Source organism: Anarhichas minor, unplaced genomic scaffold, assembly GCF_050575085.1.
Source record: "Anarhichas minor isolate MPS153535 unplaced genomic scaffold, ASM5057508v1 ptg000028l, whole genome shotgun sequence".
In the NCBI taxonomy this organism is placed as follows: Eukaryota; Metazoa; Chordata; class Actinopteri; order Perciformes; family Anarhichadidae; genus Anarhichas; species Anarhichas minor.
Genome location: NW_027466474.1, coordinates 19,284,762 through 19,311,848, shown reverse-complemented (window position 1 = coordinate 19,311,848; position 27,087 = coordinate 19,284,762). Strand labels below are relative to the sequence as shown.

Below are 27,087 nucleotides of genomic sequence, written 5' to 3'. Positions count from 1 at the left end.
TGACATTTTTTAAGCCACAGAAACCATTCGAATATCGAAATGTTCAGCTCTTTCAGGAGAGGGGTGAAATGACTTCATATTTGTAATCTTAAAAAGTTTTGAATTATTAAGCTATTTGCAAATTTTTTTGAATGGGATCTCTATGGAGAAAATCTTCAAATCCTGTTATACTTCAACTTTCAAAGCCTTCTTCTCCCTCATACTTTCAGCTACAGACACCATAGTTAGACATTTCAACTAGAAGGGTTTTCAGCAGTGCAGTTTAAATGCTTTCGGGCTTCAACATTTTTCAGACGGGTAGTCTCCCATTTCTTAATTGTCAGCAATTTTTTTACAATTCATTTCAGCTTTCAGCATTCCAACGCATTTTCAGCAGGAAATGCATTTTCTAGTTCAACTATTTCTTCCGTCCCCCTTTTTTTGAAACTATTCTGCTCCTTCATATTGCTGCTACAGAAACCTCTTCTCCTTGAGAACGTTACTCAGACCGACATCTTCCACAATACTAACTGGCTGCAGTTTGTATCCACTTCGCTGTGTCTATCTATTCTTCTCCCACACGCTGCATCCAACGTAGTCTGCCGAAGACTTCCTCCACCGCTGCCAGTGAGCAACGGACTTTCAAAATAATAATAAAAAATAAAAACTGCGTTAACGCGCGATAAAATAATTGTCGGCGTTAATTAATTAATGCGTTAACTTGCCCAGCACTAGAAAAAACATAACTTAGACAGGACGAGACATGACAGTGTAGCATAAATATACTTTAAGACAAAAGTACACCGTTTGTGTTTCATAAGTGTATTTCAGTGATAGATTTCAGTGGAGAGTATCATTTCTGATGCTATTATATGTTAAATAATACTGTATAATCAGTCACTGAATCTTGAGTTGTGGATTATTTGTCTTCGTGCTGATGTTTGTTAGTCAAAACCATTCCAACGAGTGTAAACGAAGGAATTCAATGCAAGCGCCTCTGAGAGTGTGTGTGTGTGTGTGTGTGTGAGTCATTCCCTATTACAGGATACGATAGAGGCATGAGTGCGCTGCCCTCTCGACCTTCGTATGGGCATTTCATTTTTTATGTGCACACGGCCCTGCAGTCTCACATCCTTTTACGGTCATTAGTATGGGGTTTACCTGCTAATTAGGATCAACTGACGCACGCCTTCAATTTACGAAGACAATGGGAATTCACATCATGACTCTGATGTAGACTTTTTTAAAGTCGTTTCTGAAGAACATCATTTATGTCATATGGTGTGACTATGTTGGAATTCTATTGGGTTGATCATTCTATACAAATGACATCTACCAGACTTCTGTCCACTCTGAGGTTTCTTCCTTTATCTTTTTCTCTGATTAACAATTTGTTTGTATCTGCAACCACAGTACTTGTGTTAGGATGAAGAAGAGAAAAGAATGAAGAAGAGAAAAGAATCCTAAACACTTCTCCGATGCACATTTTTTCCATTTGGATATAACATACAGTTGCAGCTTAGTTGTAGGTTTACATCTTTTAAATGCTTTAATATCAGTGACCCCCCCCCCCAAAAAAACAAAAAATAAATAAATAAAAGAAACAGTTGGTCCTTAAGCTAAAATGAAGGAATCGGGGCATATCTGTTTCCCAACACATGCAGGCCTTCTGTACAGCAACTTCATCAGGACATGCGGACTGTGTGTGTGTGTGTGTGTGTGCGTGTGTGCGTGTGCTGAAGCTCCTCTCGCTTCATCAGAATTCAAGGAAGGCTTCAAGGAGGAATACATTATCAAACTGTGATAGACTCTAAACCCCTATTCATACATAATAAATTATTCAGAGCTCTGTAAACTAAACTCAAAGTCAATGATAAATGCGATCCAGTTACCATAGCGCTCATCCACACTTCATTAGGCCGGCATGAGTGCAGTGGAGACTAAAATAACAACACAGAGAGGGATGAGGGGTCTTAGCTTGGCGCTGGGAGCAGGGCGGAGCGAGTGAGGGATTGTAGAGCGGAGGTGGAGAGAGAGAGAAAGAGAGGGTTGAAGGATTAGGAGGATGACAAAGACAGACTTTTACCAATCCCTGCTCATTTAAAAGCTCTCGTGAGGTGGCTTCCTATGACTGCAGGAGTGTTTGGGAAAGTTACTCAGCAGGTTGTGTTCATACACAGTCAAAATAAACAGCTCCTCACTTAGGCTTTGTAACCTCTACCCCCTTTAAACCTTGAATTAAAATAGTGCTTGACCACATCTGAGTATAGATGTAAATGCAACCAAAACACATTGAGGAGAGATTGTGATCCAATCAGCCAAAAGCACCATTGTGACCACACTGAACACAATATAAATGCATTGTGTTTTCAATCTTCAACTACCTGCGCGGGAATAATCTATTCAAATCTTGGTGCGTCAGGTAGAACGTATGATTTGACATAAGATATTGTTACATAACTTTCCTTACAAAATATATGCAACTAAATGAATTCTAAACATCGAATGAAAAAGACTTGAAGCTTAAAATATGCTTTGAGGTTCGTCTGCATCTGCATCAGGCTGCTAGATTGATTGAAATAGGAGCGTCTTTCCTCGGACATGCGGGCTGACCGCCCCAGGTTTCCCCTCAACATGTGTCTTGCGCTCTCATTGGCTGTAGCTCCCCGACAGGTCATATATGTTGCCTGCTAGGTGATGCATCGGTGAGCCTCTTGGCTCTCGTCTTTGAACAGCGTACAGCGATGTGGAAAATCCGGCTTGTGTATTGTGAACTATGCTAGCCGTTTCAGAGGGCCTCTTTGAGAGTTTGTGAGTATGTATGTGGAGCCTCGGTGAAACATCTTTTACAATTGAAAGGTGCTTATGGAACATTAATGGTTCCGTCAGAAAGAATCTCTTCACTCTCCTTTTCATTCATAATCTCAGACTCTCTCTCTCCCTGTAATTACTCTATCAGCTGATTGTGGGCGTTCACTTTAAGTTAGCCAACCAGATTGTGCAATCTGCTGTCAGTTGACATTTCAGCTCAAATCGTATGCGACCCTCCTCCACCCCAGTCCCCTCCAGACAGCATCACAGTCACGCTCCTCCTCATCATCTTCATCACCACCACCAGTATGTGGACTCCAGGGGGATCATGCCTTATCTGACCTCAGCATCACTACCCCTCTGTTATCCTACTTCAGGATGGAGTCCAATCGCCAACGACTTTGCACTATTCAACTCTTATGCATGTGTAATAAATTATGAGTCTCTCCTGATTGAAATAACACTGCTGATTTGAATGTTTATGATCAAGTGGATCCAAGTGGTGGTGAAGTTAACATTTGTGTGGACAAGAAGATTTATATTCAACTTTTATTTCCAGACACAAGAGTCCATATAGCAACAACAAAAAAAAATACAATACAATACGCCAAAGTCACTGGTGGTTAAAAAATAGATATTTGTTCTAATGTTCCCAAAAACAATAAGAATACCTTGTGTCACTCTGTGTTGGCTCAGTTAACACCTTTATGATTACATTTGATAAGTCTGACTTATCAAATGTGTTTTCTGTTAGTTTCGGTTTTATAGGGCAGCTACATTTTCTTCTATCTGGATACGTGCGATATGTTTTGAATGTGAAGAAAGTTGAAATGAAGTAATTAAATGTTGAGAGAAGTTGATCTACAGGAGCATAAATATTTTTTAAATGCTATACAGAATGCCTGAGAGCTTTACAGCATTATGCTCCATTATGAGCCTGAATTTAGTATTTTCCTTGACATAAATGAAGACATTTCCACCCTAAATTGATGCAGAATAAAAAATTAATTAATTTTGACGCTCAATATGTTCTGGACCCCCCCCCCCCCCCCGCTTATTTTGTGAAACCCTACGCCCTTGGTACAGTATAATATAGCATGGAACATAAACATATAAATATAGGTTAAATGTAGCATAGTATAAGACGTCTCTCCTTCCCCCCTCCCTCTTTTCCTGTCCAAGCATCAGATACACTGACCCACCTCCAACTGCTGCTCACTGAACATGGAATGAGATAATGACCAAAAATGACTCTTTCCCTGTTAAACTGATCCTATAAGAAACATTTTAAGGATTCAGTGACACAATATTCTGCATTAAGCCGGCGTTTGAGCATATAACCGCTCTTTAGGGAAATCCTTCACTGCACCCATCTACAAAGTGATGTTTGGCTAAGAGATCAGTCACAGACAGAGAAACTATAAGCCCTTTCGATGGAGTGCAGTCAGCCTCAGGTCTAAAATAATGACCGTACTTAACTCGAGCTGCTGCATGAATCAGCAGATGAGGCATTTGCAAACAGTAAAGGGAGTCTGCCAAGACACAGGCTGCATGGGGAGAGTTTCCCTCTGAGGACATTTATGAATACATGGAGTCACTGGCACTGTAATAACTGCTAGGAAATCTCTTTGAATTTCATAATGTGCATCATCATAATCTGCAAATGTGATCAGACCTGTAATACCATCACTGCGAAGGATACTTTATTCCAATTGGCTGGAAGGTATTATTTACAGTCGTTCTGACCTACGGCACATGTTTGGCTGTGATGAGCAACATGATGTAACTAGAAAATGCATTTCCTGCTGAAAATGCGTTGGAATGCTGAAAGCTGAAATGAATTGTAAAAAAATTGCTGAAAATTGAGAAATGGGAGACTACCCGTCTGAAAAATGTTGAAGCCCGAAAGCATTTTAACTGCACTGCTAAAAACCCTTCTAGTTGAAATGTCTAACTATGGTGTCTGTAGCTGAAAGTATGAGAAGAAGAAGGCTTTGAAAGTTGAAGAAGTTTAACAAGATTTGAAGATTTTCTCCATAGAGATCCCTTTCAAAAGAAAATTGCAAATAGCTTAATATTTCAAAGAATTTAAAGATTACAAATATAAAATTCATTTCACCCCTCTCCTGAAAGAGCTGAACATTTTGATATTTGAACGGTTTCTGTGGCTTAAAAAATGTCAGCAGTAGTGATATTTGTAGTAGTAGTACTTGTAGTAGAAGTATTATTAGAAGTAGAAGTATTAGTAGCATTAGAATAAGTAGTAGTAGTAGTAGCAGTAGTGATATTTGTAATAGTAGTAATAGAAGTTGTAGTTGTAGAAGTATCATTAGTAGTAGAAGTAGTCGTAGTATTTAATATAACAGTCGTAGTAGTAGTAGCAGTAGTAATAGTAATGGCAGTATTTGAAGTAGTAGTAGTACTAGTAGCAGTCGTACAAATAGCTGTAGTAATATTAGTACTGGTAGTAGCATGAATAGCAGTTGTAGTACAAGTAATAGTAGTGGTAGTGGTAGTAATAGCAGTGGTAGTAATAATATTGATGGTAGCAGTAATAGCAGTAGCAGTAGTAGTAGTAGCAACAGCAAAAGTTGTAGTATAAGTAGTAGTAGTAGCAGCAGTAGTAGTTGTCGCAATATTTGTAAGAGCATTCATTATTTCAACAAAAAAGCCTAACGTTTAAATACAGTTAATCCATGGGGCTTTTATTTTGAAAGGGTGGGGCTGGGTGGGGGAGAGGAGACATAATCATAATGTTTGACACAAACAGAGGTTATTAAATGACAGGCTTCATCACAAGCATTTCAGTTATATTTCACTGTGGGGCTTTTATTTTGAAATGGGGTGTGGGGGGGAGAAGGGGAGAGGAGATGGACTCATATTGTTAGATTAACACAAACAGGTTATTAAATGACAGGCTTCATCACAAGCATTTCAGTTATATTTCACTGTGGGGCTTTTATTTTGAAATGGGGTGTGGGGGGGAGAAGGGGAGAGGAGATGGACTCATATTGTTAGATTAACACAAACAGGTTATTAAATGACAGGCTTCATCACAAGCATTTCAGTTATATTTCACTGTGGGGCTTTTATTTTGAAATGGGGTGTGGGGGGGAGAAGGGGAGAGGAGATGGACTCATATTGTTAGATTAACACAAACAGGTTATTAAATGACAGGCTTCATCATAAGCATTTCAGTTCGAATTCACTCTGTGGGGCTTTTATTTTGAAATGGGGTGTGTGTGGGGGGGGATCCTCTAAAGATCTCTAAGAACCTGAATGACTGTATGAGAGAGAGACACAGAGAGGGAGAGGAGTGCGTGTGTCTGTGAGTCTGTTTATCAACATCACTAATTAGCTTAATCAGAAACACCTGTGTCCTTGCAGCCTTTTCATGGAGATAAAACAGGGAAACACCTCTCAAACAAATCATCAAAACTCCCATAACCATAGCTCCTATTGCTCCGATATTAATAAATGAGAGGAAGGATGAGTTGAAGAACAGATCCTGTAAAAATTGTGTCTGTAGTGTAAAAAATGTGGCTTAACTGGCGATCTAGAAATGGGGTACTGTGTTCTGTGGAAGATGTTTTTGAAGTAAAATTTAACATTGGTCTCTATGGAGCAGAAAGTTGGTTTTCCTCTCAATTACAGGCTTCTGTGCCAAATGTGTAAATCTGTGGGATTCCACATTAATTTGTCTATTACAAGGACAAGATTAGCTACTTTTAAATCCAGAAATTATTTGGAAAGATTGTGGACACAGTGGCAAAAGACAAATCGTTTTTTCACAAGAATCTCAAGCTGCTCTTCACTCTAGCGGTGACATCACGCACTCTAAGCTGTGCAATACACACCCATTATAAAGTCAGAAAAGGACTGAAAAATCATAAAAGTTAAATTGCTGCAGTTCAACAAGTTAAAAATATATCACAAAGCTGAATCATTCTGCAATAGCTCAGGGTTTTCTCAACATTTTAAAGTTGAAATGGTGCCTGTAGCTGAAAGTATGAGGAAGTAGAAGGATTTGAAAGTTTAAGCCATTTGTTTTAATTATTAGACCCATTTTAAAGAAAACACCAATAAGTAATTTATGGTGATAGAAATGCTGCTGCATTAGAGAAAAGACATAAATACAGGTGAATGAGATATTTGAAATAAGTTAACAAGTTGTCTTCTTTACTTGTGGCACTGTGATCTGTACCAGATTACGATTGGTCATCCAGAAGTGCCTCACAACTTTCAAATAGAGCAGTGATGAGAGAGAGCCTTTGACTCCTGCTGGTTCCCCCTGTGGAACATTGGCATACTTTACAGTGCTACCAATGTCCAGTAAACCCACTGATTCATGCAGATACCAACTTTCACTTCAGCACTTAGTTTCCAAAGTTGACACAGGCTATTATTTATCAACACCTATTCAATGTCAAGTTGTTAGCTGGGTAAGTCATGTCGCGAAGCCCGGCTTCAGTAGTGATGGCACATCACACGCACATGGAAACACACACACACTAATTCCATTCAGTACCGATCAATATCATAATTAAGCAAAGTGGTGACCGCCTTGACAGATCTCTGGAAAGAAGCCCACTGGCTGTCTGTCAGCACCAGCCCCACACCCTGACTGTATCTGCCTGTGATGGGTGGAGATGCTACAGGAGGCTGGGGGAGGACAGTCCATGAAAGAGAAGGGATGAGAAGTGACGTGTGAAGAACGAACAGATCTCTGCCGATAGATCTCTGAAGGTCACAGCTTTGAAGGCCGTGGTTTGGAACAGATCAAAGTACTAATCTTTGCAAAAAAAAGCATAGCTTTATTTCATGAAATCTTCAAATCAAGTCCTAAGAGAATCGATAACAGATATCCATTATTTGGCCGAGAATGTTGTGTGTTACGTCATTTACAAAGACAAAATAGCAAATACTGATTTGCTGCTTTTCACAGCAGATTTATTTCTTGATACAGATTCTATCGGCTCATACGGAGTACCAATCAGAAACAACTGCGTTCAATTTCAGTCTTTATGCCAGTGTTATGCTTACGTAAGCTGAAAATGGTTTGTGAAGATATAACTTTGATTTTTATTAACACTTTACGATGCATTTTTAAACATAACAATTCAAATGTGATTTACATGTTTGTCATACCTTGTGCTCAGATTAACAGAATGACATTTAAATTGAAATGCAATTGACTGTGAATAGTTCCAGATCTGGACCACCATATGACGGTGTGACAGTGAAGGCTAGGGAGGAGCATTCCGTGTCGGGCCGCCCAATACGCTGCATATACAATGATGAAAGGCCTTGTTTTAATAAAGGAGAAGTTGCTGGGAGACATAAAGCCAATCACTGATGATAAATTTATATTAGATATGAATTAGCTGATAGGGAAATGAGCAGCACAATGTGAGGGAGAGGGAGGGGGGTGAAAACAGAGATAATATAACGATAACGCCTGCCTGAACTGCTGACAGCTGCAGGTTGGCTCAAAATCCGATGTGATGTTGGAAATAAAAGATCAACTCGTATAAAACACACTGCTTACTGACCGATCGGAGCTCGGTTCATGGATCGATAGATTATATTACACAAATATGAAGAAGTTAGTCATAATCCAGAAAAAAAGCAACACAGTTTAAACTGACACATGCAGAAAGAACAGCTGGTAAAAAAATCGCTGACTGTGTGAATTTGTAAATGAACAGATTTATGATATCACTTCTTTATATAGAGCACGACAGATCTGACTGAAATTCCATGTGTTTATTCTGTTAAATGAAAGTTTTGCAGATGTATTCTGATGCTGTGACAATATGTTATTATTTTTGCTGCAGAAACAGACTTGGGAGCAAATAGAAAATCTGTATATATTCATATCATATTCATTACGCGTGTCATCTTCTTAAGCCTTGTGTGTGTGTGTGTGTGTGTGTGTCTCTCTTTCTCACAAGCACACACAAAGTGAGGGCCCCCCCCCACATATAATCTGACCTCTGACCCCTGTTATCTAGAGCCAGGCCGATCAGTGCAACCTACTATGATGAGCTATAGTACACACTAGTTACTAGTTATGAAGCACACACACACACCATGTGTTTATTTGGACTTTACAGTACAATGAGTTACTCAGGCTGATGTATTGGGAGTAGCTCTCTCTAGTGACAGCGCACTGCCTGCTCCGTCTATATAACAGGGCAGCAGAGGGTAATGAGGTCTGAGGAGGCTTCTTGACTGGTGAGAGGCGTGGCCCTGCTCCCGTACCCGAGTTAACTTTGTTTAGAAAACGATTCATACTTTGCTGGTACGTTTTGATTATTAGCTTAGTGTGAGCGATGACTTACTTTCGCATTCACTGGCTTAGAATATAGGTGATAATACAAGATAATATCTGCTCTCTGTTCAGACATCATTTTACTTGTCGTTGTTCAGAGCAACATTCATTTTGCAAAAGAGAATAGCTTTAACAAGATAAAGAGCGTGCATGCAAACTGCCCGACCCAATTGTTCCTTGAGAAAATGAGATTTTGATGGACTAGTGGAAGGACAATTAATCCCTGTCTGAGTTGTCAGAGCTGGTGTTAAGTGGTAATAGTCTCCATTATCGAGGAGGATCAGTGGAAAGTAAAGAGGGACACTTGAGGTGAAAGAAAGGATGACGACGTGACAACAGCACTGGAGATGATCTCTGCTCAGCTGTTTGATCCCGTCTGATTATCTCATCAGTGTCAAAGGTGGTTTTGCATTTTTGAAGAGGAAATCAAATTGATTCAACAGTGTTGGAAAATTATACTTCTGCCTTTCCAGAGCCTGTTCATTAATCCCATGCTTACCAGGATCAAATGGAACGCCACATTCATCCGTCCTCTGTGAATACTTAGCCCACTGCAAAAAACAAATCATTTGTCCTGCTAATGAGTCGGAATTATATTTCTCTCTAAAATGGGCGATCAATCTGGAGGCCTTTTCCAAAGCACATCAGAAATTCATATCTCATTTACTGTTTAATCTACCACAATCTCCACTGGAAGGTAGGGTTATAAGGAGCTCTGTCACAACAGCCTGGATAACCAGAGTTATTTTCAGTTCATGACCCCATATGTCTTCAGATCTTGAATCCAACATTACAGGCAGGTCAGTGCTTGCACTTTATTTGATCCCTGCTCCGGAGTCAGGGAACATCATCTTGAGCTCTGCAATGCTGGATTTAGCCGTTGTGAGCCTCTTGGCGTTCCTACTTCACAAAGTTTGTAAGTAACAATTATGGAACAAGAGAATAACCTTTCTGATTAATTAAAACCTCTTCTCACTCCTCTAAAATTTGCCTAAAACACCTATCAACCGCGTACCCAAAGTAAACTGACAGCTCTTATTGAACCATTGGGAGTACATGTATGATTTTAGGCTTTATTGAACGGCAACACTCTGAAGTTTCTTCACAATCAGTCAGAATCACTGTAAGTGCTACTAGCATTGAGCTATGGCGTTTTAAGCACACAGAAAGAGAAGGATTTTATTTCCGCCTAGATTTGTTTTGGCCAACAGATGGCAGCAGTTACCTATGGCTGGGACTTACAGGCCTGAAAAGGCAGTCCTATGACAGCCAACAGTCATGACACCTGGTATAAGTTAGAGTTTGATAACAATACGACAGAAAATTAATATTTTACACGTGGTTTACTAAGAGTGTGGCCGAGTAAAAACGCATTTGGAGGCTCGCGTCATCCACGTCAAAATGCATATACTACGATAAGCTATGTGTCTGAAATTCGAACTATAGTTTATTTATGTCAATGTATGGTTAACTATATCATATTTAACCATTGTCAACTTTCACAGATTCTTGAAAATTCTCATGAACCAGACTTTGGTCTTGATACTCTGTCCCAGTTACCTCAGTCACGGTTTCAATTGCAGTTTTGAAAACTTTCCCAGGGGGCCATCTGATAAATCTGCATATCCTTGGCTTCGTAATTTCATTGGCTATATGGAGCCTGAGTTTGAACAGGATCTGTTGCGATTGGCTCGAGCTTTACCCAAAGAAGAGAGGCGGGCATTTTCTTTCAAAGCGGACTCTCGTTGGCTGTTCCAGACTGTGACCGGGCTATAGAAGCTTCTATTGGGTCAAATGAGGTGTCAATCTAACCGGCGAAATGCAGCATCCATTTTGCGATCAAAATCTCCGCTCTGTTGACATGGAACGTGAAATTATGCCCGAAATATGATCGCGAGTTATCATATCTGCTGGCTAATTTGAAATGATGCAACAGCCCCCCGTGGGTCTTTATGGACGTACTAACGTGTTTTGGACTAAATCTTTTACTGGATTCGATCGAGTGGACCCTTAGCCACCTAGCACGACCATTTTTGCTGGACTAGCATGCACAAGGGGCACGTTATGAATCATAATCGGTGAGTCACGGAGATATTTTATCGGCTATTTTGTTTGACAGAGACGTTAACTGTACCTGCTGTTATTGTATCTTGAAATGGTTTGCATAAATCGAATTACAAGAACCGTAGCTTTCTAATGAGATATCACATTAATACTCATCGTTACAGAGCAGTTGTGTGCATAACACAAATATGCTGTTAACACTCGCCCGCGCGCGGGCCGTCAGAATGGGTTAAGTATCGGGATGGGAGTTCAGAATTCTAAACCGACTCCCAGAGCTCAAACTGTAGCTGCTACCCAGGCTGGGGTAACAAATCTTTTCAGTTCGCCTTTTGTCATCCGGTCATGCCGGGATCGGACCAGCCGGACCATATGCGAGGTGGCTGAGCTCTCATGGAGTTCAGATCGCGACAATCCAGACAATTTATCAATCGTAGGTCTCCATCATCGTCCCCCGTCCCCCCCCCCCCCCCCCCCCCCCCCACACACACACAGGAGTTCCTCTCCTGTGGAGAGCAATGGGAATAGAGGACAACCAGGCTGGAGCACAGCTGACGAATTCATAGCAAAACGTGCATCACTGAATTAGCGATTAGCGGAACTTTATTAGCAGCTATCCTTCGATCAAACAAGTTTACTATTACTGCAGGGAGGAAGAGTAAGTAGAAATAACGTCTGACTTTTTTGGCAGTTCTAGTGTGGAACACCATGATTCCTAATTCATTCACAATTCCTAACATAATACTGAGGTAAGATGTGCCAGCACATGCATACATCTGAAAAACACAAACACTCCATTCAACAGGCCAACGACACTAGTTCAGTGACGGTGTTTCAATAATAAATATGAAAAAATGTGCATGGTTCAAAGAAGTATACCACCACCCCCACTGTTGTCCTCCAGCTGCCCTCCATCCTGACAAGCAACTTCCAAACCCTCACAGGTGCAGTGACTTTAAGTTAATTAGTAATAACTCGAGCCAGAATGAGTGTTTGACCAACGGGGACCGCCTGCCATTAAGGCTGCCATGTCACGTTAAAGAACACAGTTATTAGCTTTCATGAAGTTTAATTTGTGTTCATTTCAACTTCCACAAGATACCTATTGCTATTACTTAAATCAAATGTATGCGTTCATTCAACTGCTGTAGAGGACAGAACACCACCAAAATAAAAAAAGTTAGAATAACTATTATGACTTGAAATAACAGCACATATCTCGAGAACCGTTCATGGTGGATGATTTGCTGTGGACCCAAGGACGTGCACGGTTGAACGAGACACGTTCAATATTCCTAAACTTTGAATAAACAGGCAAACACGCCCTGTATAGTGGGGGGAGGGGCAGAGCTTCGGGCTGCAGCTGCTGGATGTAATGAAGCTCTACAGTAAGTTCAGTCAGGAAGACTATACTCTTGCATGCCTAAGCCTGTAGTTTATTTCTCATACATCTGCCTCTCTTTCCTCACACATGCTCACTCATTATTTCCTTGCTGTCATTGTTTGGGGCTGTCAATCATGATACCAACTGTTTAGATCAGCTGGTCTCCTCTGTCCAATAGCACAACAAAAGAGTGACATCGTTAGCCTATCATCTTGCTGCTGTCTCTTTTGTCTCTCTACCTTCAGTACGTTCATGCTGCTGCTACGCACCCCTCCACCTCCTCATCTCCTCCCAATCTTCACAGATCCATCATCATTCTATCAGCCTCATCAGCCACCACCAGTATCTGGACTCCACGGGGGGGTTTATCTTCTGCTGCTCAGGGAGATGCTCCTCCATTACAAATCTCCCTGTAGAGTCCAAGCACCAAAGACTCTGTCAAGACTTTATCATCACATATCATCTGTTAATAATAAAGTATTATCTTTTCATCATCTGACTTGTCTCTCCTGATTGAACTAATGTTGTAACCAGTAGTTCCCAACAACACTGAGAGCAGCACTTCATGGGGAAAAACAATTGTCTGGCTCCGAACGGGCAGCAGCAGCAGCTAGATATAACTGAGACCAAAATCACAAATGTTTCTTGTAGGGATGCATCCATACACTTTTTTCAGACCAAGTATGGATATGAATATTTAATAATACCATTACAGTTCTAACAATGACTTTGAAAATGGTTTAATTTTCATGTTCTTCACTTTCTGACTAACAAATTAAATATACAACATGATGACCGTTTAACCGTGCTTTGAGTTTAACAGTTAAAAGAAATATTGAAAATAAAATAACTGAGCAGCTTGTCACTTAAAGGAGAAAAGCTAGTCCACCTTAAAACTCTAAGCCGGGCTACCATAAACTGCAGGAAACCCTGACAGAGGAAGACACACAGCTGACAACCTCCAAGCTATACTGTTGATGCAGTGGAGACTTAAGTGGTTGCATGTGTCCACGACAACGCATGCAACATTGTCGCTGCTGACTCTCCAGGAAGGCTGAACTAGGAACTGCCTGTTTTCATGGATTTTATCAATTTGAGCTAAGGATCGGACCCAATCCCCCATACTGGTATCGTTTATCAGTGACAGACTGCATGTGTACACTAGACAAAACTCTTCATCAGTAACATACTGCATGTACACTAAAATGGTAAATGGACTGTACTTGTACAGCGCTTTTCTAGTCTTTCCGACCACTCAAAGCACTTTCACACTACTTGTCATCAGTGTATGAATGGGTGAATGATGACAGGTGCTAAGTGACACCTGCCTATCAGACTAACTCATTCACACACCGTAGGCACAGCTACGGGAGCAATTTTGGGGTTAAGTATCTTGCTCAAGGACACATCGACATGCAACTAGCGGAGCCGGGGATCAAACCACCGATCCCCTGAAGGACGACGCTACTCTCCACTTAGCCACAGTCGCCCACTAGACAAAACTGTATCAGTAACAGACTGCATGTACATAGAGATTCTATGAAAATACGAGACTTCGAGCATTTTAATGAGAGGCTCCATTGATTAATTAGGAGGTCTAATGAAAACAAAGTGAATGACTCGTGGACGTGTGAGAACAGGTAAGCAGGAGTCACTGGTGATTGCAGGGCTATCGGGGGACAGGTGAAACTGAACAGGGGCAGGGCAGACAATCAAAACTGGCGGGAAAACACACAGGCAGGAAGTGAAGTGATCTGAAACAAGAGAAGAGGTGAAAAACAAAATATACCAGCAAAAAATGACCGTGTAGCTGGAGTAGGACACATTTTGGGGGCTTTTCATTACGCTAGCTCACGCTTCCTCGCTGCACTCGCTTGACCCGCAAATTGATCCATTTCCATGATCCTTCAATGTTGTTTCCAGATCAGTGTTTATAATTGTATAATCCGGCCTGATCAATGCACTCAACTGGCCACCTATTATGTTTACTGATGGAAATCAAACGCTGTCTTACTTCTCTGCACTGAAGCCAGACAGCTTGGTGACAGCCAGGGCACAAACGCCAGTTCATCCCCCCAGTTTTAAAGTATAACCCAGCCGTTCTGGAAAATATTCACTAAGATTGGTTGATGCCTTTATTCAAGGTGGGAAAGCTCAGAAATATCAACCTTGTTCTGAATAAGTGTTGCTTTTTTAAATGAGTATTATTCACCTTCTGTTCTGTTATGGTCTGGCTCTAAAACCAGAGCAAATGATGGAAGATCAGGCAAGGAATTAACTAAACAAATACTTTTATTTAACAAAGGTCAGGATCATTTACCAAATGTAACAAAAATGAGCATTCTCATAAAGAATGCTGGCAGGCAAACATGCTGCCAGTTCGACTCAGGTAATATTGAGACCAAGCACCAGGTGTGTTAGGAAGGAAGAAGTTTTCTCCTCATGGGGCGGGTCTTATAGGCTGAAGGCAGTGGCCAGCTGCCTCCAATCAGCTTGATGGCCTCACGCTCCAACCAACCAGGGACACTGAAAGACAGACATAGGAACCGCTGCCTATAAGCCTCTGGCACTAACTCATATGTTCGCAGAATAGCACCTTTGACCTCGTCATAGACCAGGCTATCTTCCACCGACAGGGACGAGCAAGCTTCCTGAGCTTTTACAACCGGCTTACACTGCAACAGTATGGCCCACACGTCTTCTGGCCAATGTAAAGCAGCAGCGATGCGCTCAAAGGCACCAATGTATGATTCCACCTCAGACTCACGAAATACAGGGACCAAAGAAATATTTTTACTGACATCGAATGCAGCAGTAGAACCTGACGTTACCTGTATATCTGCAGAGGTGCGAACAGAACCAGAATGCAGCTCTAACTCACGCATTCTAACAGCTGTATCTGCCTCCAATTTACGCAACCTGAACTCATACTCTCGCTCTTCCTTCTCTAACTGAAGACACGCACTTTTAACCGAGCATCAACCCTCGAACCAGGAGTTGACGAAGGTTGAAGGTCACATTTTGTGTGAGTGTTGGCCTTTATACTGGTTTAAATGATCAGATCCCCTTCCAGGTAGCAGTGCTTGTGATTCTATACAGGCAGTATGACGCGTCTCGTTTAAATAAAAAGTTTAGAAGTTGAACCATCAACCAAAAATCTTGGCTTCCCCACAGCCCCTAAAACTAAATCTGTCCTATTGTCAACAAACAAACCCCAAACTGAAAATAAAATACCTAATTGCGGATTGTGTCCCTTAAAGCATTTATCACATCCCCCATCCCTGTAATTGTAAAACTTTTCTCCCTAAAAGCCTCATCCCTACATTTAGGGCAGTGTGGTGTGGTTGCTGTCCATTGGTCAACGCAGACCCAATAAGGCTGCGGCAACATTGTGCCACCACAGGGTTGTCCATGACATCTGCAAGATTAAGAATTTTAGAACATTGATGTAATGTAAGTCGCAAGCACTTTGCATATAAGATATCTAGTATATCTGTTAATGATACTATGTGAAATATTTGTTTTAACTGGGGAATATGCTAAAATATTAGATAGTCAGTTTTCAAAATGTTATTTTAACCATTTATTTTCCTTATTCTTATATGATAATATTATCTAAATTACTTCCATTTGTGGATAACCCCTTAAACTCTTCAAAAAAAGTCCCTTGTTTTCCCAGTTTAAAAAAACATTTGCTGCAGAATATGGCTTGTTTGTACAGAAAGAATATATAAGTTACTAACCTCAGCATATAAGGCACTGGAAAGTGGCCCTGGCGCTGGTCACCTGGTCATCAGTCAGGGCCACTGTGTTAATTCTATTGGCGCGGGCATATTCCCCGAGCTCCCTCAAGGACTGCTTAATAGCTGGCAGCTCTTCTGCTGCCAGAGCCAGCTCCTCCACCCTCTCCACGGTTTCATCATCTATGCCACTGGGGAGTGGGGGAATGGGGGAGAGATATATATAAAAACTGAGTTTAGACAATACAAAATTCAAGCAAGTCATTAAAATGTAGCTGTATATTGACTGTTCATATCTATGTTTCAGGTAGTCACGACCTAAGTACCATCATTTTACATATTTAAATAAGGACTCCACCTTAAAAACAAAGGAAAGCATTTTAGTTTAACCAACTCATCCCCGCTTCACAAAAATATATTTTTCATAATGTATCCCATTAATGTGCAAGGCCTTCTCTGCTGGCCTAAACAGAATTACAAAGTTATAGCTATTTTATATTTTTTTATAAATACACTACATGTATTATAATTTATAAAAATATTTTTCCCATCTTATTTTCTCAATGCACAGCTACTGTCTTCCTCAGTTGCTCTGCTTCCAGTGCAGCTTGTTTTAAGTAGAGCTTTCATCCAATCAGATTTCACCTCTGTCTCTAGGTAAGAAGAGAGGCCCGGGGCCTGCAGACTCACAAGCGAATCCCTTTGCAGTTTAAGTGAATGGGGATGATATTGTTGATTGTCATAGTCTTCAACCAATCACATCTTTAGTTTGACATGTTGGGCGTATTCTGTCAGAGCCTGTTAGCTGGCCTAGCCATACGTGATTGGTCAGTGGGCTAGCGTGACATGTTGGGCAGTGACAAACCCAAAATCTGCTGCCTGTCGAGCGGACATTTTCAGCCCTCAAACACATTAAAATCTATTCAAGAAATACAACTGGGGAGGCTCGACTGTCTTCACTGGCGTCCATGAATCGAGAAGGACTTCTTACTGGAACTAAAACGCACGGATGTACTGAACAACCGTGGGATTAAACTCTTTGTTAACAAAGAAAGGAGGATGGACTTTGTCTTTAAATAGTGAACAGCAGCTTTGGTAAGTTAATGCGTTTGTTTTTACATCTGCAGCAGCTTTAATATACTTTTTTATATATTATTATTTGTACAACTTGTTTTTATGAAGATGGATTTTTGTTTGGTTTAATATGTGATAGGAACCATTGTTACGTCCAATGTTGCTCTGGGGACATATTTAGTCGGTGCCAGTGTTGGCAACTTGCTCGCTAAATCTGGCGACTTTCCAAATCCTCATGGCGACTTTTTTTGTCAAAAGCTATTAGTGACAAATCTAGTGACTTGTTCTGGTGTTGTTGGAGACTTTTCTGGTGTTTTGACTCTGACCTTAAAGCACGTACCGATCTGCACTGTCGTGAACGAGCAGCGGGTGCTGCCGTGAGCCGCCCCAAAGCACTCACAGGCGGACTCTCACAGAAGCCTCGCGCAGCAGTCAGAGAGGAGACGCACTCTCGGCGTATTCTCTGCAGTGGATCTATAGGTGTTGGCTTCATTTTTACACAAAACAAATAACCGTAGCTGTGTTTCAGCTGCAGGACAGCAGTGAAGGCCCAGGTATGAAATGCACGGCCGCCACTGGTATTCAGCATGAGTTGTCATTACTTTATCTGACTCATTTATGACTTCTATGACTTTTTTGTGAAGCGCTAGTCTTACTAGATTGTTGACTTTAAATTTAGGGAGGTCTTTGTCAATTTGCTTGTGTTGGCACTTAGTCAAGTGGTGTTCAAAAGGACTTGGTGACTTGAAAATAGTTCATTCTACATTTAGATACTCTATGATCTGTGTATTTACATTTCACTCTTAAGAGCCTATTGTGGCACAATAACCGAGTCTTGCATTCAAAAATAGGTGGAGGCTTCGCTAAACACTGTGCTTGTTACCCCGTCCTTCGCCTCTTTTTTTCGAATCAGCTCACAGGGCAACAATGCGCCAGGCATTTTGCTTCCAAAACCCCAGCCCTAAAGACAAGATAATGGAGTTAAAATGTAATGATCAGATTATACATAATCAAATGTTATAGAAGGAAAAGTAAAATAAATCCAAGGAATTAGCTAATTTTCAGGTAGAAAAACTTATATCATACATGTTGATGAACTTAAACATATTTTAGTGTAATATTACATTACATATGTGTTATTTTTAATGTCATAAACATTGTAGAAAAGCCATCATGCCAAGAAACTACACCAGGAAGACAACCTGGGGCCAAACACCCCTTGCAGAGATGGAGAGTGCAGCCGCTGAGGTTATGCAAGGAAAGAAGTCCTTAAGAAAAGCTGGAAGGGATAGAAATATTGACAAGACAATCCTCAAAAGATTCATAAAGAAAAAAGAGGAAGGGGAAGTAAAATCAGTAGCCTGGGGTGCAGTAGCTGAGGCAAAGAGAATATTCACAGATGAGATGGAGGAGGAGCAGACCGATATGTTACGAATTACTCCACTTTCCAGGAACAACAGTGCCCCCCCCCCCTTCAGGTGTTTGTCGACTTTAACACAGGCCGAAGGGTAAGTTCACTGACACCTAGAAATCTATCTTTTGTTAGAGTTTTATTTGCTTGTATATCATTTAAAATGTTTTAGTTGCATGCAATCTGTTATTTAATACAGTTTTTGTTCATTTAGTTAATCTTTTAATTGTATTTGATTTTTAAAAGCAACATAACATTTGTACAATTTACACCCTTAAAATATATTGACAACCGAAAAAAATCAAACCACTGAGGATTAAAAGCTATACTAGGAGGTGTCATTTTCCCCCCTATTTGTTTACGTTCCTTTCAGGTTGTTGTCCTAAAAGAAGATAATGCTCCAAACTCTGTTTGTAGAAACAACTTCTCAAGTCCAATCAATTTCATCCCACAATGAAACCACTGGGGTCGTCCAGGCAGCTGCAGTGGACAAGCCTTTCTCACTGTCACAGAGGACCATGTTTGTCTCATTGAAGCAGTCCCGCCCAACAAACATGGCCCCTTCAATAGTGAACCCTCACTTGAAGTCAGCAACCCGTTCTTCCATGCGTCACCACCCCTTCTCTACCCGTGGTGGCATTCCTGAAAAAAAGATCAGGTTGGGCAGAACCTATGTGGACCAGTTACCCCTACCCGGACAATCAGGTTGGTTTCATAGAGTCTATGAAACCAACCTGATTTATGACATATACAGTTGTGTGAAAAAGTGTTTGCCCCCTTCCTGATTTCTTATTTTTTTGCATGTTTGTCACACTTAAATGTTTCAGATCATCAAACAAATTTAAATATTAGACAAAGATAACACAAGTAAACACAAAATGCAGTTTTTAAATGAAGGTTTTTATTATTAAGAAAAAAAAAAAAATCCAAACCTACATGGCCCTGTGTGAAAAAGGGATTGCCCCCTAAACCTAATAACTGGTTGGGCCACCCTTAGCAGCAACAACTGCAATCAAGCGTTTGCGATAACTGGCAATGAGTCTTTTACAGCGCTGTAGAGGAATTTTGGCCCACTCATCTTTGCAGAATTGTTGTAATTCAGCCACATTGGAGGGTTTTCGAGCATGAACCGCCTTTTTAAGGTCATGCCACAGCATCTCAATCGGATTCAGGTCGGGACTTTGACTAGGCCACTCCAAAGTCTTCATTTTGTTTTTCTTAAGACATTCAGAGGTGGACTTGCTGGTGTGTTTTGGATCATTGTCCTGCTGCAGAACCCAAGTGCGCTTCAGCTTGAGGTCACGAACAGATGGCCGGACATTCTCCTTCAGGATTTTTTGGTAGACAGCAGAATTCATGGTTCCATTTACCACAGCAAGTCTTCCAAGTCCTGAAGCAGCAAAACAGCCCCAGACCATCACACTACCACCACCATATTTTACTGTTGGTATGATGTTCCTTTTCTGAAATGCCGTGTTACTTTTACACCACTTTTACGCCAGATGTAATGGGACATACACCTTCCAAAAAGTTCAACTTTTGTCTCGTCAGTCCACAGAGTATTTTCCCAAAAGTCTTGGGGATCATCAAGATGTTTTCTGGCAAAACTGAGACGAGCCTTTATGTTCTTTTTGCTCAGCAGTGGTTTTCGTCTTGGAACTCTGCCATGCAGGCCATTTTTGCCCAGTCTCTTTCTTATGGTGGTGTCATGAACATTGACCTTAATTGAGGCAAGTGAGGCCTGCAGTTCTTTGGATGTTGTTCTGGGGTCTTTTGTGACCTCTTGGATGAGTCGTCGCTGCGCTCTTGGGGTAATTTTGGTCGGCCGGCCACTCCTGGGAAGGTTCACCACTGTTCCATGTTTTCGCCATTTGTGGATAATGGCTCTCACTGTGGTTCGCTGGAGTCCCAAAGCTTTAGAAATGGCTTTGTAACCTTTTCCAGACCGATAGATCTCAATTACTTTGTTTCTCATTTGTTCCTGAATTTCTTTGGATCGCAGCATGATATCTAGCTTTTGAGGATCTTTTGGTCTACCTCACTTTGTCAGGCAGGTCCTATTTAAGTGATTTCTTGATTGAGAACAGGTGTGGCAGTAATCAGGCCTGGGTGTGGCTAGAGAAATTGAACTCAGCTTTCCAAAGATGTGATAAACCACAGTTAATTTATGTTTTAACAGGGGGGGGGCAATCACTTTTTCACACAGGGCCATGTAGGTTTGGATTTTTTTTCCCCCTTAATAAAAACCTTCATTTAAAAACTGCATTTTGTGTTTACTTGTGTTATCTTTGATGATCTGAAACATTTAAGTGTGACAAACATGCAAAAAAATAAGAAATCAGGAAGGGGGCAAACACTTTTTCACACAACTGTATATTATGATATAGACACACTGCCACATAGACATGCTCTATGGAAAGCTTGGCTACAGTGGGACATTAAACAGCTTTCAAAATCACTACAAGAGCAGCTTTGCTCCAAAGAGCAGGGGTGTCCAAACTACGGCCCGCGGGCCATTTTTAATTGGCCCGCAGCAAATTCTAAAAATATAATGTAATATGGCCCACACATGACACTTGCGCTTGACTGTATTGTACTTCTTAGTTTCACCACTAGGTACTGTCTTGAACAAGGCAGCTTATCCGCAAAATAAGAGCAATCAAAGAAAAGTTTTGCCACGGATGACTAACAATGGCAGAATCAAAGAAACGCAAGATAGCAAGTGAGTGTAGAAAATTTCAGACACGGTGGGAAAATGAATATTTCTTCATAGAAGTCAAGGGGAAGTGTGTCTGTTTGATTTGCAATGATGAAAGAGTATAATATACGACGACACTATGAAACCAAGCATCAGACCTACACTGGTGCCGAGCGAGAACAGAAAGTTAAGCAAATGGCAGCTAGCCTGCTAGCTCAACAACAGTATTTTTTCCATGCTAACGAAACACAAGAAAAAGCCACAATAGCCAGCTACGAGGTAGCTCAACTCATTGCCCGCCACGGGAAACCTTTCTCAGATGGTGACTTCATAAAACAGAGCCTCACTAAAGTCGCAGGTATAATGTGCCCGGAAAAAATGCAGGAATTCAACAACGTTAGCATGTCCAGAAACACAGTTGTGCGGCGAATCGAAGACTCGTCAGCTAACCTAAAACATCAAGTGTCAGATAAAGCTTGTGCTTTTGATTTTTACTCGATTGCATGTGATGAGAGCACAGATGCTACGGACACCGCACAGCTGTTAATTTTGTTGCGGGGAGTTGACGATCATTTTTCTATTACGGAGGAGCTGCTTGATCTCAGGAGTCTAAAGAGCACAACAACCGGTAAGGACATGTTTGAAGCTGTGTCAGATACAATTGACAAGATGGGACAAGCTGTGTGGAGTTACAACGGATGGGGCCCCAGCTATGAAAGGCGAGCGCAAAGAAATGGCCTCTATTGTGTGCGCCAAGGTGCAAGAGAGCGGAGGTGAGGCTGTTAAAATGCACTGTATCATCCACCAAGAAGCCCTCTATGCTAAGACAGTCCAGCTTGGTGATGTGATGAACACTGTTGTGAAAACTGTCAACATAATTCGAGCACGAGGGCTCTACCACAGAGAATTTCAAGCTTTCCTCTCTGATGTTGATGCTGAATACTGGGACCTACTCTACCATTCTGATGTGCGTTGGTTAAGCCGCGGCTCCGTGCTGCAACGGTTTTATTCCCTGAGATCAGAAATCGACCAGTTTTTGAAAGAGAAGGACCGACATCTTCCTGAGCTGAGTGACCCTCTCTGGTTGGCAGATCTGGCATTTTTAGTGGATCTTACTGGTCATCTTAACACACTGAACAAGTGCCTACAAGGCAAAGACCAGCTTGTACCACAACTTTATGCGCACATGAAAGCATTCTGTGTGAAGCTCCGTCTCTTTGAGACGCAACTTCAATGTTGCGCACTTCCCCACGCTGTCCGAAGTCAAATGTGCTTTTCCAAAGGCCAACCTTTCTGCTAAAAAGGGGAAATATGTCCGTGATAACGTCTCATGATAGAATTCAGTCAGCGCTTTCAGGATTTTTCTCTCATTGAGAAAGACATCAAGCTGTTCTCGACTCCCTTCCTGATGAATGCAGAAGAAGTGGAAGAGAGTCTGCAATTAGAACTTATCGAAATGCAGTGTGACGATCTCTCCCTACCCGACTTCTGCCGGAGCTTGGAAAAGGCCAAGTTTCCTCTGATGAGACGCCACGCAAAAAGAATGATGAGTCTGTTCGGCTCAACATACATATGTGAGCAAACATTTTCTCTGTTAAATCTGAATAAAAACAGACTGAGAACCAAAATGACCAACAGCCATCTCTGTGATGTCCTTCGCATCTCAACTACCAAACTTACTCCTGGCCTGCCAGCCATCCTTCAGTCCAAAGCGCAGCATCACTGCTCCCACTGAGTGCAATGCTGTTCCCATTATAGGTGAGTTAAAAATACATTACACAGTATTCATGTGTTAACAAGCTTATAATATACCCATCCCCCTTATCCCCCCCCCCCCCCCCCCCCCCCCCCCCTTTTTACAGTGCTGTGAAGGGGGATCACCATCCTGACTAAGAAGCAATCTGAGCCTGCTGTTTTGACAATGAGCTGCCAACCCTTTTTGTTCAAAAAAAACATTAATGGAAAGCTGGGATGGAGGCTGTTTTTTTTCTTTAAGCACATTCAATTATTAAGCATAATTTACCTTGTGACGGCCCAGGGCCTCTGCCGGGGATTGTATGTCTTTCAGTGTCCCTGGATCGTTGGAGAGTCACATCAAGAAGATTGGAGGCAGCTGGCCACTGCCTTCGCCTTATAAGACCCGCCCCATCCAGAGGAAGGGCTGGCTTCTTCCCCTCTGACACACCTGGGTGTGCTGCAAGGAGTGTCTGGCAGCAGCAGTTGAACTTTCTGGCGTTCTACGAAAATGCTCATTTGTGTTGCAATTTGAAATGTCCTGGCCTTTTGTTATTAAAAGTATTTGTTTGGTTAGCTCCTTGCCTGAGTTTTTGTGACATTTGCTATGGTTCTAGAGCCGGACCATAACAACCTACATTTGATTGATTTTGCTAACTTTAACACACTAGAGCAGAGGTCTTCAACAGGGGGTCCGCGACCCCTAGGGGGTCTGTGGAGGTACTGCAGGGGGTCCGAAATTTTTGGTTGATTAGACAATTTTAAATTAAATTTTTTTTCCAAACATGAATCTGTCCATTATTTTAATAGTTCAGTATTGCATGTAAGACAACAGGTATGTTTATGCATGGCAGTGGCACTAATAGGCCGTCACTCATTTTTGTTTCCACATTTGTTTAAAATAAAACCGACAATTTGAATAGCTTGTAGCCTGTGCATGATTATCATGCAATTGATAGACAATGTTGATATTGGGATTGGTATCAGTTGACAAGGTATGTTTATAAATGGCAGTGGCACGGCCTCCCTACTCACTGTACCTTGCACATGTTTAAAATAAAAACATGAATATATGAACCTGTGTATTATTTGAATAGCTTAGTATTGAATGCACAATAACAAGGTATGTTTATACATGGCACTAGGCCCAGTTTAATATAAAACACAATTTCATACAATATATATAGTCGGGGGTCCCTGCTCCATCTCTCTATCAGTTTGGGGGTCCTTGGCCTGAAAAATGTTGAAGACCCCTGCACTAGAGGTGAGGCGATATACCGCATCTCTAGTGAGTGGCCCAGCCCTTGATATATTTTTCTATATGTGGCCCTCAGTGAAAAAAGTTTGGACACCCCTGACATAGAGCAACATAATGCATGTTTACACGTGTTCTGTAGCGCCAGGCAGCGGATACAGGAAGCATCGGAGTATTTGCAAAGCATCATTTCCAGCATCAGGCGGTCCATGCAGGATTAAAAACGTCTCGCTCGCAGACGTTATCAGACGCGCAGGCCGGAGTCCCGCCGGCACCCCCGACATGCTGGAAGATGTGAGGGCCCGTTCATCGCTGCTCGCAGCTTTAATTTTACTTGAAAATATATTCAAGAATGTAATGCAATTAATATGTCTGAAAGCAGTACTTGAAAGCAATCTAAAGTCCAATCTTTTTGGAAATTGATTGAATTATTGCTAATTTCTTTTCAGTAAAACAAACTGAACAATAAACTGAAGTGGAATGTACTTATTTAAGAAAAACAAATATTTTATAGAGTTTATATATTATAAATTATTATATTTGGGGTGGGACAGATGAATTCAATGAGTTCAACTAGCTAGCTACCACATGTAGCTTTGTTAGCTAGCTACGTTATTAACTGTGTGTAGAATACTATGTAAGCTCCGCTATATCGGTATAACAGTGATGTTTACGGCTACATGCAGCATTTTCTGCTTCGATAATGCGCCAGCGCTATAGTGGACACTTGAATTGTGTTTGTTTAACACAGGTCAGTCTTTCCCGGTGTTTACCCGGCTAAAACACGGTCCAGTATGGCGGTTACGTTCATGTACAAGCCGGTTAGAAAATTAAACACAGCCTCTTTACTGCGGTAATGTATGTAACGTTATGTATGTTTTGTGTATAACGTGGGTACATGAGATATGGGGTAATATCATTCCGTTTGGGCGGCAGCGGAGGTAACGTTAGTAACATGTTGAATTGACGTCTGTTAAAATGGGGGAGCTGGCCGCTGTTGGCGCCGACACTGTTGTGTTATACGTCACTTTGTTCAGAGTAAAAAAGCCGGCATGTGAAGCATTCTTTAAAGTCAGTATTGCGGGGGTTTGTGACTGTTGGCGCGTGTGAACTGGTAAAGCGTTGTTTATACTCGCGCTTGCCACCATAGTGCGAGCCTCCGCAGATCGCGTGTGAGCTCTGAACAAGAACGGAGGCGTTTATACTGTATGGGCTGTGCTGTGTGTTCTCTGAAACACCAGAGTGCGTACAAATATAATGAACTGTGAGGAATCAAAAAGACAACCAGTGTAACTCATAGATTGTAGGTGTTACCGGCTAAAAGCCATAAACCAACCTCCACTACAGAGAGGAGGGATTGTAATTATCTGTAATATCATATCTCTTATTCATGGACTATATTACCTTTGTACAAGCTCTGTAAACATACAAGTTAAGTATTGCATGGATTATAAAGAAACAAAGGTTTAATATCCGAAACAATTTGATTTGGCTGGCAAAATATATACTCAAATTAAGATTTTTAAGACCCCTTGTTTCTAAAGCATCTATAAAGGAATTGGCCTTCTTTGTATAATCCCTAAACATGTAAATATAACAACTTGTGGCAGGTTCTCTATCAACACAATGTGCTTACCTTTTTTTGCCTATTCAAATTATTTGATTTGATATAAAATGTCATTAAGAAAATTATAAATAACCGTCACTCAATACTGCAGTGCCATCCTTTCTAGCAGGCATATGTTTTACTTTTAAGTTTTCAGTTGGCCATTTTGCACGTCCTCTTCCCCCTGTATGACAGACCTGGCCATTACCTATTCAGTCACATAGATGGGGTTGTTTTGGTTTCAGTGGGATACATGTATGTCTCATATTGATGAGATAAAGCTGTATCATGGTAGTTATTATATATTTGCAAATTACAAGGTCTGCAGCTTAAATGCTTTTTGAAAAACTGAATATGTCCTATACGTGTCTCTTTTGTTTCAGGGGGGGATTGGATGCAGTGCAAATTCACAAGCTCCAGTCAAGAGATTCTTCTGAAATATCGTCTTCGTCACAGAAAAGGTGCACACTGGCCTTGTATTCACACGGACTGTGTATGTGTATTTCAAACACCTGGTGCATTAGGATCACACCTCTCAAGATCACACACACAACTGGGAAAATCCTTGAAAATTCAACATTTCGATATGAATTGTGTGATTTTAAAGAGATCTGCAGTGAAAACACTTTTTGGACATTATTTAAAGAATCGAGAAACTGTACGATGTCCCATTCTCAGGTGTGCCTTTAAAACAAACACTCGCCCAACGTTCAGTTCTCACCGAAGTAGAAAACATAAAAACTGCACGTTTAAGGATTTTCGAACAATAGCAAGAGCCAACACTGTAGATTAAGCAAATGATGGTGAACAATCTGACAGTGAAGCAGGAACATCATCACAGAACAGTGTGAGACCAGACGAGGTTGAATTGATTGTGTAATACAATCTGCAACACAAAAGATTGTAGAGGATTTGCATACTTTGCTGTCTTTTTCTAACATTCAGACTCTTAACAGTGTCAAAGGCATTCTTTCAAATCATAGAATTGAATTAAATGATT

The 27,087-nt window shown here is 41.2% G+C and overlaps 1 pseudogene; it reads left to right on the top strand.

Annotated features, from left to right (window-relative positions):
- Nucleotides 1–22,204: 22,204 nt before the first annotated feature.
- LOC142962423 (general transcription factor II-I repeat domain-containing protein 2-like) lies at nt 22,205–23,227 on the top strand (annotated as a pseudogene).
- The last annotated feature ends 3,860 nt before the right edge of the window (nt 23,228–27,087 follow it).